At 46.3% G+C, this 19,557-nt stretch overlaps 1 long non-coding RNA gene across 1 annotated transcript; it reads left to right on the top strand.

Moving 5' to 3' along the window:
• The first annotated feature begins 932 nt into the window (after window positions 1-932).
• On the top strand, window positions 933-12,565 carry LOC144378967 (uncharacterized). The gene is made up of 2 exons (XR_013440912.1): window positions 933-1,074; window positions 12,248-12,565. It is a non-coding gene; the product is annotated as an uncharacterized LOC144378967 (long non-coding RNA).
• The last annotated feature ends 6,992 nt before the right edge of the window (window positions 12,566-19,557 follow it).

Genomic DNA, 19,557 nt, shown 5'->3' with positions numbered 1-19,557 from the left:
CATTTGGTTGTTGTCTTCCAACCCATAAACCCAATGACAAGGCTTTTATTGGTTGGGGGTAGGAATGAGGGTGAATCTGGGTATTCTTCCTAGACCCAATGAGTTCGGTCTTTCAGGTCACTAAGGAGAAAAGAGAGAAAGGGCAAAGAAAATAAGCACTCCAACACTCTTCCCATTTTGATGGCAAAAGACACTTCCTGCCTTGAAGCACTCATGTCAACACTCGAGTCACTCTAGGTAGTTAGGGGGTCTTAGAAATCCTGGAAAAGTTTCCGGGGACGCCTGGGTGGCTCTGTCGGTTAAGCGTCCGACCCTTGGTTTTGGCTCAGGTCATGATCTCTGGGTTGGGAGATCAAGCCCCCTTGGGGTGCCGTGCTCAACGGGGAGTCTGCTTCTCCTTCTCCCTCTGCCCCTCCCCCACCTCTGAAATCAGTAAATCTTAAAAAAAAAAAAAAGAATACAACACTCACCTGCATGGAAAACTTTTTGTTTTTAGGGGGTAGTAAGTTGTGAAACTACAAAGCTGTATAATCTTTAAGTTATGAGATGTTGACATAATTGTTTTGAGATCAACCAATCAGACCACACATTTCGTACTACCAGGTTATAATGAGTGTTCATGAAACATCATGATAAACATGCCCGCCTTGTTTGCTAACAAAGGGGCATTCTCTTCATGTATCACTGATGACAGCCAATGCAGCCCCAAATCATCTCCTCAGTCCCTCTTTGGCCTGATGGATTCCAGAGTTGTCATACGGTCAGAGAACATTTTTCTTCCACCTGATTGTTTCTCCTTTTCTTCTTCCTTCTTCTTCTTTTTTTTTTTAATCTTCCTCTGGGCTGAACTAGATTTCCTCTTGTGAGGAAATGTCTCCCTATTGACCAGTCAGGCACCTTGGGTGATGCTTGAATTTTCCAGGTCACTGGGACACCGTTTGGTGAACTGGAGTCAACACTTATCAAGTGGAATTGCAGTAGTTGGAGGTGCCTGCCTCCTAAGATGGCCGATGTTTCCAGAGGAGTTATTTACTCACCTTGCAGAGTTAGCCAATGGAGTTATCTCTTCCAAAGGTGCATATAAACTTGGAAAAATATTTACTTTTGGAATATATTCTAAATATCTAAAGTATTATTTTCATCTATTTTATTTTATTTTATTTTATTTTATTTTATTTTATCAATGTTTCCTATGCCTGGTCTCTGTGATTTTAAGCAAGTCATTTAACCTTTGAATTACCATTTACTCATCTCCTGAAGTATCATTGGCACAACTAAGGAGCTTTAATTCGTTCACCCAGTATTTATGAAACCTGAACCACGTGCATGATGCTTCGCTTTGTGTTTTTGCAGTTACAGGACAGCACAATGTCTGCTCCTATTCCCTCGGAATTTACAATCTAATTGAAAAGGTAGACATCTACACGTGCAAATAAAACTAGTAGCACAAGGCGATACGTGATAATGCCCAATGAGACAATGTGTGTACAAGAATATTCACTGCAGCATTGTTTGTTATAACAACATTTTGCAAATGTCTAACTATCCATTAATAGAAGACAGATTAAGCAATTTATGATAATCTATACAGTGGAATACAATGCAGCTATTAAAAAGAATGAGGTGGGTCTACCTGTACTAGAGTGGAAGACCCCTAACCTATAGCTTTAAGGGAAAAAAAGCAAATGTGTAACAGTGTGTACCATACTACCATTAATGAAAAGAAAAAATAGCAAAATGTATGCAAAGTCTTACATGTGCATTGAATATCTTAGAACATACACACAAGAATTTGGAAAAAGTAGAAGCTTCTAGGGAAGACAAGGGAGACTAAGGAATGGGGTAGGAGGAAGACTTACTGGAATATCTCCTTGTCTCTTGTGAATTTTGCACCAGGTACACATATTATCAAAATTTTTAATAAAAAATAATATTTAAAATGTGCCTAATCTCAACAGTGAGGGCTGGTAGTCATTAAATAAGGGACAAATAGAGAACTTTTTCCATAGAGGTCTGAAAATGGAGCAAATTCTCTGCACGCAGTCTGGACATAGCTCTACTGGAAGTTCTACAGCTCTGTCCCCTTCAAATCAGTTCCAATCTGATGCTTCTGACATGTAGAACAGGACTGAAGAATAGGATTTCCATAACCTACCAGTACATTGGACTTGGAGTTATAGGTCACAGTTTCAACGTGGTTGCTCGAAAGATGTGGGAAGGAGGACATTTGGGGAACATGGGAGAGCAGGCTGGAAGTGCCATGAGCAGTTCCTCCCCTAAAACTTCTGCGGGCTCTGTCACACTCGGGTGTCCTCTGTCTCCTGAACACATGTGGTCACAAAGAGGACTGATAGCCCTGGCTGTTGTCATATGGAGAGTCATGTCTTCTTGGTTCGAAGTACTTTCTAGCACATTCCCAGAGGGTATGGCAGCTTGTCAGACCTCGGCTACCACCGATGATAGCTCTTCATAGACTAGTAGAATCTCAGAAGGAGGAGGAACTGTGGCCATTGTCCCCAACTCCCTGATCTCACAGCCCACGGAGAAGAGTGACCCTTCCATGGACACATCAGGCATCAGGTGCAAAGCTGCAACTATACTCTTGGTTTTCTAACTCTGAGTCTAATCCTCTTTTTCTGACCCTTCTATAGTCTCAGTCCTCTTTGGTTTTCAGTAGGGGTGATGCTAGGGCCATGACAGCTATTCCCCCAAAACTGATCGATAACTGAGGGCAAACTCAACAAGTCAGGCTCAGGGTTTCCCTAAGTCCAGGCTGCTGAGACAGGTTTTGGGGGTGGGAGTAGGGAGACGAGAGGTTCCCTCTTTCTGCTGGAGAGAAGGTGAATGACACAGACCTCCCAGCAAACAGCCAGGACAGGTACTCTTCAGGAAACCCAAGCCCCCCACCGTGAATCAGGTCCAACCTAGAAATTTTGGCATCAAAAATCTCCACCCCAAAATGTTTTTCAATGTTTGTCAGTGATGGGTTACAGAAAATCTCCTACAAGTCTCAGACCTGGAAACCATATACTGCAGGACTAAGAAAGCACTAAGGAAAATAGACAACTTTTGTCCCCTTTTTCTGTGGGGAAAAAAAAATAAAACCTCAATAATTGTAACAACTTTAAATAATGTAATAAGGGCCAAATGTCCTCCTCATTTGATACCATTTCTCTGTTTGCTATTCATATCTCCCTAATCAGTGGGGGCAGGGGTCTGGGCATCAGAGCCGACTGGGTGGGGTGGCGAATGCTCATCATGCCTCGGCTCATCACCTCGAGCCCTACTGACAGTCTCACCTGTGGAGCTCTGGCGCCTTTTACTTTCTATTTACTAAAATAAATTTCCCCTTTTATAATGACTGCAGAAAATGGACTGTGGACTTGGTGTTTATAAGGAAAAGAAGCAGCTTATCTTCATCCTGGCCATGAGTCACCGCCTCTTCCCACCCATTTCCACAGACACCTGAGTTAGTTTAGTCTCATCTAATTCCTCTGCTGTTTGCAGTGGGACTTCCGCCACTGAGGCAGCATGAGTCAAAATGGATCATCCTCCTCATCTGACTGCTTAATGAATTGAGGTATTTGTTTGGAGCTGAATGTTTACAACGAAAACCACCAACCATCTTTTTTTTTCATGTTATGATAGCCTGGAAACTGAGAACCAGGGAGAGGGCCTCCATTCCTGTTTAGAAGGCAGGGGTCTTCTTATTTCTTAATCTTCCTTGACTACCATTCAGCTTTCATTGAAAGCTTTGGAAGTTCCACCTTATGTCCAGTGTCCCACGTCTTGATGAATAAAAAAGTGTCAGCACCTAAGCTAATCATCTTCATTTCCAGCCGCAGTTCAAGGGTTTTGCCGTCTGTCTTTGGAAATGACTCAAGTCCCAGATGGGGGGAAAAGTGCACCACGAAATTAATTATGCCACATCTTCAGGCTTTGTCCTTTCATTTACTGAATCGGTGTTTAATTAACAACTCAAGACTGCACTTCCTTGCACATGAGTTTGCATTTCATGAGATCATAAAATTAAAGAAAAAGTCTGCCAAGCTCGCTGCTTCCCAGCCCTTGTCCCTGGCCTGACCTTGGTTACTTTCATGTCTGACTCTATTTCTCTCGGACTTCCCTCCAGACACCAGGAAAAGATCCCAGAAGGAGCAATGAGCTCTCCCTGCTACACAGGTCCTTTGGGGTATTTGCTTCCTTGGTTCTGTTCCGGTGACTATTTTCACCATCCTCTCACTCTCCCTTTGTCGTTTCTACAGGTTGTTTGCCAGATGTTGGTGGATGCGTGAGTCAACATTTCCATTACGCTTCTGTTCAGGCGATGGTCATTAGACACAAAGAGTCACAAAGTGCCTCCATGGCTTCTTGCCTTCATCTCCATTTTCACTATCCTCTTTTCTCTTTTTTCCCCTTCCCTGAGGAGGAAGAAGGGGGCAAATGTACTCTTGTTCTGATTCAGAAACTGTCTTCAGTCTTGGCTCATTCTTCTCCCTGCCTAAAAATAAGAGTTCATGTTCACCAAATGCTTTACAAATACCAACTCCCATGGCACCCAACAACGGTGGGCTTGTCCCCACTTTACCACTGAGGTGGTCTAATACCGTGCTGCCCTGCCTCTCACCACCTATGCGCTGCCTAATCACCTCTTGGGCAATTAAAACACACACACACATACATACACACCCTTAGATGTAAAAATAATAATTCATTTGGTGTAATTTGGATCCATGGACGTTAACTCCCTTCAATAAGTTGACATCTTTGAGTCTGGGCATTGTCTATTGTGTGGCAAAGTCTGGTGTGGAAAACACTAAAATGTTAATAAATGAGAAAAAGCAACATAGAGCCTAAAATATGACACAGAAATGTTATACTTACCCAAACCATATAAGTTATTTTGATGGGAAGACCCTATCCGTTCAGTATACTAGCCTCTGATCCACCAGCAAGGGTTTTCTAGAAGTCCAGTGCTCAATCCCAGTACTTGGCTTATTAGGCAAACCCCTCATTCAGAGTCATTGAGATTCTACTTACTCCTAATTTCTACACAATTCTAAAAGGGCCAGGGATCTTTTTTCTAGTTCATAAAAGGCTAGAAACAACAAATGAAAAGGCAGAGCCCAGAGGGAAAGACACTGGAAACCTGCATCCTGGAGTGGATAGAAGAGGGAGCTGATACCTGAACAGACAGAAGAGCTTTATGAAGGCATAAATGTGATATCAGTTCGTGTAGGACATGATAGCCCAACCACAGCCTCCTTGACATTGAGAAATGCAGTAATTGTGTAGGGATGACATCTGACACACTGACACACATGATCAACTGTAACATGTTGGAGAGCTTCACAACTTTCCCAAGAAATTCCTGTACATAATGGTTAAAGTTTTTTTACCTGAAGGATATCGGTATCACCAAAATAACAAAAAAATGACTCCCTCCCCAAGATTTCTGGATGGTCAAGTTTTACTTTGTATATTTACAATGCAAGATATCCCTGAGATAATCCACACTGTCACTATTAAACTAGTTTCTGATGACCATAATTTTATATCATCCAATGACAAGTTCTCAGATTATGAAACAATAATTAACCTTAACTTCCTGAGTCTCTAAAGTATGTATGATTATTTCAGAAGACCCTGCATTTCTGCTAGTACAGGTTTCATGAATGACTGTGGCAAGAGTTGGAACCAGCCTGGACCTGTGGTTATTTTTCATACAAGAAAAGTTTGGTAAATTTTTTTGGAGGGCCTGTACTGTGTACATAGATCCCTCTCTTTTTGCATAATGGTGCTTTACTTCCTGGATTATAAAAATATTATTTTACTAAAGAGAAAGGAACTGGATTTGTGGCATATTTTTGTGCAATGACTTAATTCCTCATGTTCAAAGTGAATTTGTCAGTTATGAACTGACTAAATGAAATTATATATTTCGCTCTTTTTTCAAATCTTTTTACTCACTCTTCCAATCTGCACAAAGTCAAAAGCCCAACATAATCACCAAACCAGTTTTTGATTAAACAGCATTTTTAAACTTTCTATTATGAAAATTTCCAAGCATCCACAAAAGTAGAGACAATAGTATATGAATCTCCATGTGCCAATCATCCAGCTTCAACTGTTATCAGTATTTTGTCAGTCTTGAACAGTATGCATTAGTGTGCCTACATGAAATGCTTTCTATTTTAATTTTCCAGCAGGCAGAAATATCTGGGGCCAGCCTCCAGCAGAGCAGAGCAACCAGGCATCCAAACAACCACAAAGTGTGATTGGAAGTATGTCAAATGCTCTTTACCCCACAGATGATGAATGCCATCATTAGTGATTCATTCTTGGTGCTAGCCATTATATGCTCTCTCTGTCTCTGTCTCTCTGTCTCTCTCTCTCATTCTCTTTAAAAATACCCTCCTACTGGAAAAGTCCTAAAATCTTGTTAAAGGTTGGTTTTGTTAGAGTAAGTTGGTTTTTATGAAAGTATTTTTATCAGAAAAGACTTGGGAAGGACAGTCTAGCATCCCTGCAGCCTAGGGGTCTATAGACAGGCCCTGAAATGGAGAAAGGGAATAAAATAATGTGAGGTAAGAAAGCCAGTGCTCTCCAGGATTAGCCCCGGTAGTATTTCCTTTAAGAGGCTGCCTTGGAAAAAACAAACAAACAAACAAACAAACTATAATTCAAACATTTTTAGGAATAATAATCAGGATTTGGGAGTGGTAGAAAGGATAAAGTAGAAAGTCCTTATATCATTAAAAATAGAGTTTAAGTCCACATCATTTTTTCATACATTTTAAGGTAGGATGACATTGGAAAGTTTCCAGCCACCTTTGAGCAGCTGTCCATTGGTGGGTCACCTTGGGGAGAATCACTTCAGGGGTGATTTGGGGGTTAGTAGGACTTTTGAGTTGCGGGGGGAAGGCTTGACAAAGGTGGTCCCTGTCCATACGTTTTAGGACATTCCTATAGCAAGGAGTGGACACATTGTCAGAACTACCCAAGAGGAAAGGGATTGAGGTGTTGGCTGTTATTCTTTGAGGTTCGATATTGCAAGAACATCTCTGATGAACTGACTGGCTTCCTAGCAGTGTTACGGAGTCCTCCCGCCTCAGCGGCCATGTCTAAGCTCTTGTTCCAGCGGGGGTATAGGGGCCACCTTTTAAAATCAAGGAGACTGACCGCAGGCAGGCAGCAACAACACATCCCAACAGCTCCGCAGCAAGGAACTAAGACCAGAACTGAACAATAGCACTGGGACCAAGTAAACTTCTTAAAATTATCACAGGAAGCTACAGACGCATTTGCAGGATGGGGGCCCAAATCTGATTAATCTTAATGTTAAAAGAGCTGTGATCATTCTGTAGTTTGAACTGGTAAGATAGAACATCATGGTCACAAATACATGAAAAGGAAAAAAGATTTGAAGGGAGTTTATTCATATGTTCATTATTATGTCCATAGTGTGAGTTTGTGGTAGATTTTTGTTTTCTTCCTCATTCTTTTTTGGGCCTTTTAAGTTCACCTTTCCTACAATAAAAAAATGCATTGTTTTCTATTTAGGAAATACAAGGACTACAGGAGTTTTGTGGGGTTTAAAAAAAATTTTTTTAAGATTTTATTTATTTATTTGACAGAGAGAGACACAGCGAGAGAGGGAGCACAAGCAGGGGGAGTGGGAGAGGGAGAAGCAGGCTTCCCGCCGAGCAGGGAGCCCGACACGGGCTCGATCCCAGGACCCCGGGAGCATGACCTGAGCCGAAGGCAGACGCGTAACGACTGAGCCACCAGGCGCCCCTGAGTTTGGTGTTTTTAACCCAAGCATCCTGTTGTAGTGGAATCCCCTTGTCCCCATCATGGCACCTGTGCCCTCTCCCTCCAGGGCCATAGCAGAGCCAGCCCCCACTAGAGTGGCCACTCCCTACCAAGAGGCAACTCTAACAACTCTGGACAGTTTGCGGTGACAGCAGGGTGGGTAGTTTTGGTGGCAGACCATAAGCTCTGGGGACCAGGGAAAGCAAACCGCCACCTCCAGTGCAGATTAGAGGGAGGCAGGGCCGACAGTGAGGGAAGGAGAGGAAGGAACCCCGGGAAGGTTGGGGCTGCGCATGCTCAGCAGCCGTTCTCAACCCTGGCTCAGTTTGCACAAGTGCCCGGGGGCACCCTGACGGCAGGCAGGTTTTGGGTTTCACCCCAGACCTGGTTTGGAAGATTTGGGATGAGGCACAGGAATCCCCAGATGATTCTAACCGGAAAGTAGCCTGAGGGCCTCTCTTTAAAAACCTGCTGCCCAGCCTGGTGAGTACAGTATGAAGAAGAAAACGCAAGTTATGATTTCATAAGCTCGTGTTCACTTTAACTCATGAAACGCCTCAGAGCAGCTAGTAAGAAGCTCACTCCCTCTTCTGGTTCCACAGAAACTCCTCGTGGATTTGCATGATGTAACGCTGTGTCTCGATGGGCGATGGCGTCACATCGGTTCTTGCTCCCCATGCTCCCCAGTTGACAGCCGAGGGCGGGACACCATGACTTTGACAGGCATCACCCACCATACTCCGCTGGTGATAATGCTCCCCGTCAGGACAACTTCTGGGTGGTGTCTGAGTCCCTCAAAGGAGAAGAGGAGCCATCGTTTCCCTTTCAGGGCCCTCCCTCTGGAAAGAGGGTCTTGCCAGAAGATCTCAAACATGTTTTTAAAAGTGTTGCTCCTCAATCAAAGAATTCTACTGAGTAAACTTGTCTCTACGGTCTTGGGAGGAATTCACAGGAAGGCTACTGCCATTGAACGCCTTGCACAAAGCCTGGCGGGGGTGGGCCACATCCCGCACCCTGACTCTCTTGCGGCTGCTCAGGCATGGAAAACCACTGACCACGTGGCTTGGAATAGCCCATCCACTTGTGATGTTTTGTCACCAATAATCTCTGCCTAGACGTCCCTGAGCACCCACCACACGCGGAGCTGCATGGTAGGCCCTCTTGGGGAGGTAAAGACGTGACTCTCATCAGGAGCCTCCACCCAAGGTGGAGAACAGGGTTTAAGGAGAGCTAAGTTATGCTTCTCTAGCCCCGTTCTTCATAGCCGTTTCCGAGAAAACAATTATTTGTATAAATATTTCCTCACCAGACAGTAGACTCCAGGGGGTAGGAATGGCGTCTGTTTATGTCTCCAAAACCTGGTAAAGTGCAAGACACATCCTCGGCCTTCAATCTATGTCTGTGGAATGAATGAGTGACCCATCAGCTGGGCTGAACTGTGTGGAGTGTTAGGCAAAAAAAAAAAAAAAAAAAAAAGTGAGGGAAGGAACTGGGGATCAGAGTGATGAGGGCCTTGAGTCCTGTGGAGTTTGGGATTTATTCTTCGGACAGCAGAAACTCACTGAAAGCTTCTGAATAAGGGAGCCCCATGGAACCTTCCACAGTTCAGGAAGGTGAATGTGCAGTGAGGCTGAGAGATGGAAGAAAGGAGGTCTGCACACAGCGACAGTGGGGGGCTGCTCCAGGAACAAAGGCTCAACAGGAACTCCCGCCTAACCTCCCAGGAACTGTGGTAGAGTCGTGAGCCACAGAGACAGGTTTTCAGCCACGTCTGCATTAGAAGAGATGTCCCTGCTGGAACTACTTCTGATGCCCGAAAGAAAGGGGTTGCACAGACACATTGCTAGCAATTTTTATATCCCTACACGTGTGCCTCTGCGCATCTGCGTGGAGGTATGGATGACATCGCCTGGCAGCATGCTCCTTCTGCATTAACTCTTTCTGAATTCAAGGTATCATTTCATTCCCAGACGAGCTCATTTTCCACACACACACACACACACACACACACACACACTCTGAGCTAATGGGTGCGCATCTCACTTGCAGGGGATATTTCACTCACTCTGGCTCAACAGATGATTACTATGGCTATTATTAATATTGGGCCTAATAATAGCCACAGTAATTAACATGTTTCTTGGGGGCCACTACACTGATAGCAATTAAGGCTTAAGAAAACATAGTCCCTGGGGACCTGTAATATAAGCTAATCAGGCAGTTAGGAAGGATTTTTTAAAAAAAACTTTTTCCTTTTAATCCAATCTTCATTGTGTGGGTGGAACTCACCACTTGAAGGCTCAGCCTTAAGGCCATGTTCTGGAGCTATTTCAAAGAGACTAAGGTGTGGCCTTGTGGTCCCCAGGAGCCCTGTGAAGTAATGGCCGGTGTCTCACCCTAGATGAGCACTGTCCGATAGCAAGAGAATCCAAGCCACACGTGTAGTTTCAAACATTCTAGTAGCCACATTTAAAAAAGTGAAAAGAAACAGGCGAAGTATTTTTAATATTTCATTTCACCTACTATGTCCAAAATAACATTTCAACATGTCATCAACACAAAACCGATCAGTGAGACATTTGGGATTCTCTCGTTGTGGAGGTTCTCCGTCATAGAAATCTGGTGTGTATTTCACACTGAGAGCACGTTTCTCCTTGAGCCGGCCACTTTGCCATTGCAGCTCCAGGCTGCTGGAGCGGACAGTGCAGGCAGGGCCCTTCCAGCAAGATGCTGGTGTGTCACTCGGCTGGGAACACTGCACACCAGAGGCTTGAGGAGGCCCCTTTCCAGCACTGACCACAGGAATTTAGTGCTGGGAGTCAAAGTAAGAAAAAGTGTCCAATGCTTGTCCCTCCTGGTGCCCGCTGAGCAGAATAAATACTCTTCCAGTAGAGAAGGGTCGACAATGGAAGAAGTGTTGGGGCAGAGAGGGGACAGAAAGGATGTGAGCGCCCTTTATGGGTTCAGAGATTCTGAGACTTTGCAAATCTAAGTAACGCAAGCCTTTAGGACCCTGGGCGGTCAGGGAAGAGGCTGACAGGCCCAGGCAGAGCCAAGAGAGGAAGAGGAAATGAGGCAGGGCATTTGCTGCACCCGAAAGTGGCGGGGAGGCCTGTTACTGACTTCAGGACTTCCTTCGAGATGATCCTGACCACTTGGGCTCACAAAGCCTGACAGGGAAGGGAGAAGCCCCCAACTGCACCAGAGAGACCCTCGTCTGAGGGATGACAGGAAGGCCACTGACCAAGCCCCAGGGGAAGGGCTGGTCAGGGGGCTTCCTCAGGCACGACGAGCAGGTGAAGCGAACCGACCATAACTGACCAGTGGCCCAAGCTCCCAGTGCCCCGTCTCTAGGGATGAGGACTTGGCGATGGGTCTCTTCTCCCCTCCAGCTTTCATAAATAAAATGTGAAATAACACAGTGTAAAACAATCCAAATTATGTCAGATGATTCTAAGTGATCAAATGTGACAAAGAGGTGTGTAACAGAGAGTGGCTGCCTGCTTTTCCCATTCTCTGTATCACTGGGATGAATCAGCTTTGAGACTCTGAGTAATGCAGGGCAGGGCCCCCGCACCGAAGCCGCCGTTTCCTACAATGACCTGGGATCCGTCCCAAACTTCCCAGGCTCAGCCCGGGATCGCCGCACAGGTCAAAGCCACGGCATGCCCTGCAAACACAAGATCTGCCTTCCGCTGCTTGGGAGGAATTTTCCTGTCAAAGGCCATCCATATAAAATGAGGCTTGAGAATTATGCCTATTAAGGGGCGCCTGGGTGGCTCAGTCAGTTAAGCATCCGACTCTTGATTTCAGCTCAGGTCATGATTTCAGGGTGGTGAGATCGAGCCCTCTGTCAGGCTCTGCACTGGGCGTTTAGCCTGCCTAAGATTCTTCCTCTCCCTCCGCCCCTCCCCCCCACCTGCTCATGCTCTATCTTCTCTCTCTAAAAAAAAAGAATTATGCCTGTTAAAATGAAAGTAGAGTTCCAGGGTCACAAGGTATTAACCATGGGGACAGAGAGACTTTTGGTCAAACGTTAGCCTATAAACTGTCAAGATGACACAGGCTGCGGGCCTGGCAGGGCATGACTCATTTGCCCCCTTCGCCCCCGCCCCGCTGCCGGGGGTGGGGGGGCATTAGCTCTTTGGGACAGCCGGTATGTTTAGGTAGCTGTCTGTTTTCAGGTCCATTTCTAAGAGAAATGACACATTTCTGGACGTTGGGGTTGGCAAATGACCACATGACCAACTTCCTGAGAGCCCAAAGGAGACTCTCCGGTCTCGCGGCGCTGGGGGTCCCACACAGAGGCCCACCCGGGCCGTGTTAGTGATGCAGCCCTTCCCGGCCAGATTTCTCGGAAGCCACACATATGGTAAACAAACAGGAGGGAAATGTGTTCATCCTGACTCTGCCCCTCATTTCTCTCCCACAGAGGAAACGGCCCACTCCTGGAGTTCAAAGCTACCAACCAGACTGCTCGGAAGCTGGGACAATATGTATCAGCTTAATGGGTGCTCTGCTCCAAATCTGGACGTCTGCACGCTGAGGACTGGTCACTCCTCGGGGAGGTGACAAATGAAGTCTGCAGCTAAGCACCCGAGAACAAGGTAGAGGAAGGTTGCTCTGGGGAGCCTGGCTGACCCGACGATTATTTTTTATGACCTGGCACGCATTATGTTGATGGCTTCATTTCTGGTTATTACCTTCTATTAAAAGGCATCTTGAGTAAGATGATGATGGGGACACCTTATTCCCGCCTCAGGAATCTACTCTCAAATTTTCAGTGACCTGTTGTTTCTCCTGGACATATTATTATTATTGTTCTTGTTATGGTTGTGATTACGTAAACTGCTAGTTGTCCAAATAGCTCTTTTTATTAGCCATTGCTCACAAACCCATCGCTTTAAGGTAAACTCATAGGGGGTGATGCCCAGACAGGGCACAGAGAGGTCAGGCGCCCCAGAAAGTTCTCTCCTGGCAAGAGTTCATCTCCTAGACTGCCTCCCCCATTCCACCCCTCAGAAGTAACACTGTTAATAGTTTAATAAGCATCACTCTAGATATTTTTCTATGCAGCCAAGACCTATTTTCTTTTGTCACAGTTATCTTTGACCTTACGCTTGCCTTCCTTCTAATATCCGTAAGTCATGAACTCCCACTAATTTTTCCTTTATGTTTCTCACATCTGTCCAGTCTTTCTCCCAAATTCCCATTGTCTTACGCTTAGAATATCAGCATTCCATAGTGACATGAGCAAGGGCTTTGGAACTGAATGACTGAGGTTCAAATCTTGGTTTCTTCACTTGGTCCAATAACTTCCCTTCTTCGCACCTCAGTTTCTTTATTGGCTCAAAGGAGATAATATAATCTACCTGCGAGGTTGGTGAAAATAAATAAGGTTGTAAAGTGCTAGGACATAGTAGGTGCTTAATAGATGCGCACAATTAATATTCTCCTCTACGTGGCCTCAAGCAAGCCCATTTCAGTTCCCTCCAAGTTATCTTGCATACCATGGTTAGATTAATCTCTCTTAAAACACTTATTTGAATAGTTTCTTGCTCAAAACCTTGAAAAGGCTTCCTGTTATTTATAGTATGAGTGGCAACTAGTCTTGAATTCACATATCAACTCCAGCTGATTGGGAGTATCAGTTTGAGAGGTTGCCCCCAGGTCTTCCCAAGGGGACCTGGACTCAAGGCCGAGGATGGGGTCTGATTTTTCTGGTCCTTGCCACATGTAGCCTAGCCTGGCATATGAAATGTGCTCAGTAAAACCTGGATTGGCTGATGGCTGTGGCCTTCAAGAGGAATCTTACTAAGGCATTTGGGCCCATGAATTGCGTCAGATTTGTGCTCAAAGACTGTGGGTGGCACCTCCATCCAATCTGCCTCATTATGGGCCACTTGGTACCCCTGCTGGCCTTCTCCTTCGTAGTTTTCATCAAATCACATGTTGCTGAGTTTCCTGGTTCCCAGAGACACCTGATGATGAGCTGCTTACCTGTGCTGTTTACATCTCCACTGTTAGGCCTTCCTACTTTCTGTCTTAGTATTATGTGTCTGTAGGAATGAAAGCATCTAAAGGGCCTAGAGTGTTAAAATTCATCCTGCAGAGGAATAGCACGGCCCTCAGAGAATCCTGCAGCACAGAAATGATGGGTAAGATGGAGTGTTCCATCTTTTCTTGCCAATGTGGGCAAACTTCCAAGGGAGAAATGATGAAAGATTATTAAGTCCCCTGTGTTTAAATAGATTTTTCACTGGTCATTTTTCTACTCACAGACATATTGTTTTAATTGAAGTTTTTTCTTAAGTTTATTTATGTCTGAAACCACATAACATCAACATTGAAGAGCACATTATGAGGGGAAAAAATGTTTTTATATTCTGCCACCCCAACAACTGTTTTCATTTTTTGTGTGTTTCCTTCCAATGTCCCTGCTTATGCATATTTTTTCACATAGTTATAATCAGACTTATTTGAGAAAGATAAACATTTTACTGCTAAGGCCAATAATAATAAATGTAAGAAAACCCCAAATATTCTTAGTTCTTACAATAATAGGCTCATTTTCCCCAAATGCCTAGGTTTTAAACTGCTGGGCCTTGAACAAAGTCCAGTGGTATAAAATATCAAGGAAGGTAAGAATGGAAATGCCCATGCCTTACAGAAAGACATTTTACTTGTTCCTAGTTTAGACAAGTCCTTATGGGCTGCAAAAGATAAAACACTTCATTCTGCTCCAATTCCCATTGGATTGGCTTCCATGGGCTTTGAATGCCCAGAAACTATATACAGCTAATCCTCATTTTTTATGGATTCGGTATTTGCAAATTCGTCTACTTGCTAAAATTTATTTGTAACCCCCAAAATCAATACTCGTGGCACTTTTGCAGTCATTCGCAGGCATGCACTTGGGCAGAGCAACGAAGACTTTCAGTCACCTGGTACGCACATTGCCAGCTGAGGCTGAATGAGGCAACGCTCTGCCTTCTTGTCTCAGCTCTCATACTATATTTGACAGAGAGAGACATAGAGAGAGAGGGAACACAAGCAGGGGGAGTGGGAGAGGGAGAAGCAGGCTTCTTGCGGAGCAGGGAGCCCGATGCGGGACTCCATCCCAGGACCCTGGGATCATGACCTGAGCCGAAGGCAGACGCTTAACGACTGAGCCGCCCAGGCGCCCCTCAGCTCTCATACTATAAACGACGGACTTTTCACAGTCTTTAATTCCATGTTATTTGCCCTCGTGTGCTTTTTGTTAGTGATGTCCCCAAGCGTAGTGCTGAAGTGAGTGCTGTCTCATGTTCCTACGTGAGAAGGCTATGATGATGCCTTACACAGAAAATATGTGTGTCAGATGAGCTTCAATCCAGCAGGTGTTCTAGCGCTGCTGGCTGAGGGTTCAGTGGTAATGAATCAACAATATATATATTTTGGGGCGCCTGGGTGGCTCAGTCAGTTAAGCGACTGCCTTCGGCTCAGGTCATGATCCTGGAGTCCCGGGATCGAGTCCCACATCGGGCTCCCTGCTCGGCGGGGAGTCTGCTTCTCCCTCTGACCCTCCTCCCTCTCGTGCTGTCTCTCATTCTCTCTCTCGCAAATAAATAAATAAAATCTTTAAAAAAAAAAAAAAAAAACAATATATATATTTAAAAAGGTGTCTCTAAGTAGAAACACACATAAAACAGTTATATGTTGACCAGTTGATGAAAATGTTGTGACCTTGCAGGAAACTAATTTTGTATTTTCTCTAGGAGCCATGATTCAGTATTCTTGAATTCAGGACTCCCGGCCACTTTATAGAACATAACCCCCACCCCCACCCCCACCACCACACACACACACACACACACACACACACACACACACACACACAGCATTGACTGTATAAACTTTCTGTACGTGTACATTTTTTGAGAGGGAGAGAACTATGACTTTTATCAAATTCTTAAGGGGGCACTGAAAAAGGTCCAGTCATTGCTTCAGACCCTCTATTAAAAGAAAAATAATGCTGATCCTCTTGAAAAACCATGGGAGGGGGCACAGGGACTGGATGGATTGGCCCCAAGACCACACTGGCTGGCGTCTCGATCTGTGCTTATCTCAAGGAAAATTTAAAAAAAGGGAGGGAGGCCTTCTAGGCCAAGCCAAATCAGTCGTGCCTCGTAAACTTGGGTTTAGAGGACACACTTAAGCAGCTTGCAGGAATAGTGTGTTTTAGAACTCTAAGGAAACACAATGTTCCAGTTATCACTCCAATAATCTAGAAAAGATACCCATTTATTTATTTATTTTTGTATTTATTTAAAGATTTATTTTTTTTTGAGAGAGAGAGAGAGTATGAGCCGGGGGAGGGGCAGAGGCAGAGAGGGAGAGAGACAATGCTAAGCAGGCTCCAGGCGCAGTGTGGAGCCTGACACGGGGCTCCAGCTCACAGCCCTGAGATCATAACCTGAGCTGAAATCAAGGGTCAGACACTTAACCAACTGAGTCACCCAGGTACCCCACAGAAGAGACATCCTTTTAGTAAAGAAAAACCAATATGCAAAACTTCAGCCTGTGATAATAGATGCTGTTCATTGAATGCTTATTAGGGACTAGTGTTATCACACGTAATCCTTATGACTGCCCCAGGAGGGAGGGCACGATAAGCTCTGATTAACAAATGAGGACATGGCGGCTCGAGGAGATCAGGCGGCTTGCGTAGGTGACACGGCTATGGTGGCCGGCGGGGGGCAGGGGGCCAACTGGAGCTCGGCTCGGCAGGACTTGGAAGCCTGCACTCCTGACCACTGGGCTGGGCAGCAGCTGCACAAGTGGAGAGGTGACGGTGTGCCTTGATTTTCTACCCAAGTCCTTAACCGTTAGGAGCCCCCATGTGTTCAAGGTGCGATTCCCTTGACAAACATCTGTTCGCTACACACTTCTCAGAAGCCCGTTGGCCCAGGTGGAGAGCCGTGTGACGCTGCACTGCAGGGTGATGAACTGTAATTCTTTGGGCGCTTCTCATATCGTGTTGAGGTGGCAAATTCTAGGAGCTTCTAAAAATAGGTGGCAAATTCTAGGAGTTTCTAAAAATAGCAATGGGACTTCTGCTTTGCTAGAGAAGGGATTATTCTGACCTTTAGCTCCACCTCCTGAGGGTGACAATTTCACTGCTTTACATGACATTTGGTTTCCCTTACATGTGGCTGGTAGGATTGTACTTACAGGAAGTCAGAGAGAACCTCTAACCTCCTTCTGCGCTATTTATTGCTTTTCATTCTCTTTCTCTTCTGCTCCTCACCACAGCCCCCCTCCCCCCTTGGTTTCTTGAATCTTTGAGACTCTTCTTAAAACCCCCCCTCCCAGCCAGTAGCCACAGCTAGCCTGTCCTGGGGAACACGAGTCATGGGGAGGGGAAGGCGGCCAGGTGACAAGGGCCTGACTCCCACTCCCTGGGCCTGGCATTCCTCTGCTGCCGTCCCACCTCGGAGGCAGAACTGCCCTGTGGTCCAGTCCCGGCGCTTCCGGGAGGGGCCCCCTGCAAAAAGTCCTGTATGAGCACCATGGGCCTCTGTGCCCCAATCTAGAAAAACAAGGTCATCACACTTACCTACCAAGGGCAGGTGTTGTGAGGACTGATTAGTGTCCACGGTGCCATGAGCTGGTCAGATGAAAGGCTTTCTCAGGTAGGTGTTGGTAGGGGCATGGTTCTTTTCTTCAGCTCTCGGCTTCCCAGCTCGTGACATCCACCGGAGTAACTCCAGAGAGGGGTGTTACCGTGTTGATGAGGTAGAACGAGGACCAATCTCCAGGCCAGAGTCCACAATTCTTAGCATAGGTTGTGCAGCATTTTCTGCTGACAGGACGTGTGAGTGACCTGCGTGGTTGGGTGGCAGTTGGCCCCGAGGCACAGCCAGGTGAGGCCGAGCACAAACAGCACAGCCTGCACAAAACCCTGCAAACGAGTGGCTATCGTCACAGAAATCCCTTTCTCCCAGGACCTAGGCCTTCCTTCTTGGACAGTGAGACTGAGCAAAGCGGGGTCCATCAGTGGGTTTTAATGGAGATGGAAATGAAATTGAGGTTTTCGAATCATGGGCAGCTAACATCGTTCTAAACTAGTCTCATGGCCTGCTGGGAAAGCCTGGCTTTCTCTGTCCTGAATGTGGGGCTTACACACTGACACCCACCTGGATCCTGCTCTCCTGGCAGCAAAGCCCTTCAGTGTGCTTCCTTCTCCCCCCAAGAGCACCGTCGCTGGCTGGCAGGAGCGCCCCCATCACGTGCCTCCACCAGCCGGCCTTCCTCACCTCTCTGCGGCAATTTTATCAGGAGGATGGGAGACCCTGGAACATTTTCACTTCCATTCAGCCCTTAGACTGAGAGGGCTGCCGTGATTAGAGCAACTTAGATGGGATTATGGTGTCTCAATACCCAAAAGATGAAAAGCATGGGCTTCGGAGACAGGAGGACGCAACTCAAAGCCCAGCTCTCCTCTCAGCCTTATGTCCCGGGCAAGCCCCTAACCGATCTGTGCCTTCATCCCCCTCCTCTATGAACCTGAGCTTTGAGGCTTGAATGAGAGGCTGTAGGTAACCGTGCCGGGCGCACTGGAGTGCTCAAACCCTGTTAGCACTGCAGAGAAAAGAAGGGGGGGATGGCTGTGATCAGTGATGGGTCCAGGTTTGAGAAGCTAATTTTCTTTTTTATCACCCAGCCATGTGAATTATGCCATGCTCACGCCAGAAAATGCCAAAAGGCTGCTGGTGTCTCTGGGACACGCTTGCCTTACTTCCCACTTGACCGGCGCGTCTGCTGCGTCTTACCCACCGGTCAGCCTCATTGGTCAGTGGTGTGTCTGCCCTGGATGCTGTTCTCGCTTTCTGCAGACACTCCAGGACTCTTCAGGATAAAGCTCCTGCTCAGAAGCAAGTGAGGAGAATCAGATCTGCTGGCAGTGCCCACCTCCCTCCCCCACCCCTGCGAACAGAGCCGGGGCCCCAGGAGCGCAGTTCTGAACTGAGAAGGGGCAAGGGAGGCTTGGCGCCGGGCTGCTCTGCTTTCGAGCTCCAATGCAGGCCAGGACCACGCTCTTGCTGCACATTTGAACTTTGATGTATTTGGAAGCTGCAATTTTTTAAAAACTTAGTACATAATAAACTCACTACTTAAAAGAAATCCCACAGCACCTTCGGCCACAGGGCTAGGCCACAGGCCTTGGTCAGAAGCGTATACCGAGTGTGGTGTTAGCCAGATCTCATGGTCATTGAAGAGCCCTTGAAATGATTTCTGAGGCAGCTGTCATCACAACAGCGGGGCCCCTGCCGGGACAAGCTCCCCCCGGGATCTGTCATTCAGATCAACCCCCCCTCCCACCCCCAGACCCCACAGCCCTATCTTTGATGGCTTAGAGCTAGAGCCAAGCTGGGCATCTCTTGAAATGCCTGCTTTTTAGGAACTCAAATGGGAGAAGATAACCGGTGTGATGGGTTGAATGTTTGTGCACCCCCAAAAATTCATCTGTGGAAATCCTAATGCTCAGTGTGCTCCCATTAGGATGGTCCTGGGAGATGCTTAGCTCATGAGCATGGAGCCCTCCCTGAAGGGGGTCAATGCTCTCAGAAAAGACACCCCCCTCCCCCAGGTCTCTCTTGCCCCTTCCCCTGCCACGAGAGGGTATGACAATCTGCAAATTGGAAGAGGGCCCTCACCCGACCATGTGGCACCCTGATCTTGGCCTTCCAGCCTCCAGAA

The sequence above is a fragment of the Halichoerus grypus genome, chromosome 9, assembly GCF_964656455.1.
Source record: "Halichoerus grypus chromosome 9, mHalGry1.hap1.1, whole genome shotgun sequence".
In the NCBI taxonomy this organism is placed as follows: Eukaryota; Metazoa; Chordata; class Mammalia; order Carnivora; family Phocidae; genus Halichoerus; species Halichoerus grypus.
The sequence above is the reverse complement of the archived record's forward strand: the minus strand, read 5'-3'. Positions and strand labels throughout refer to the sequence as shown.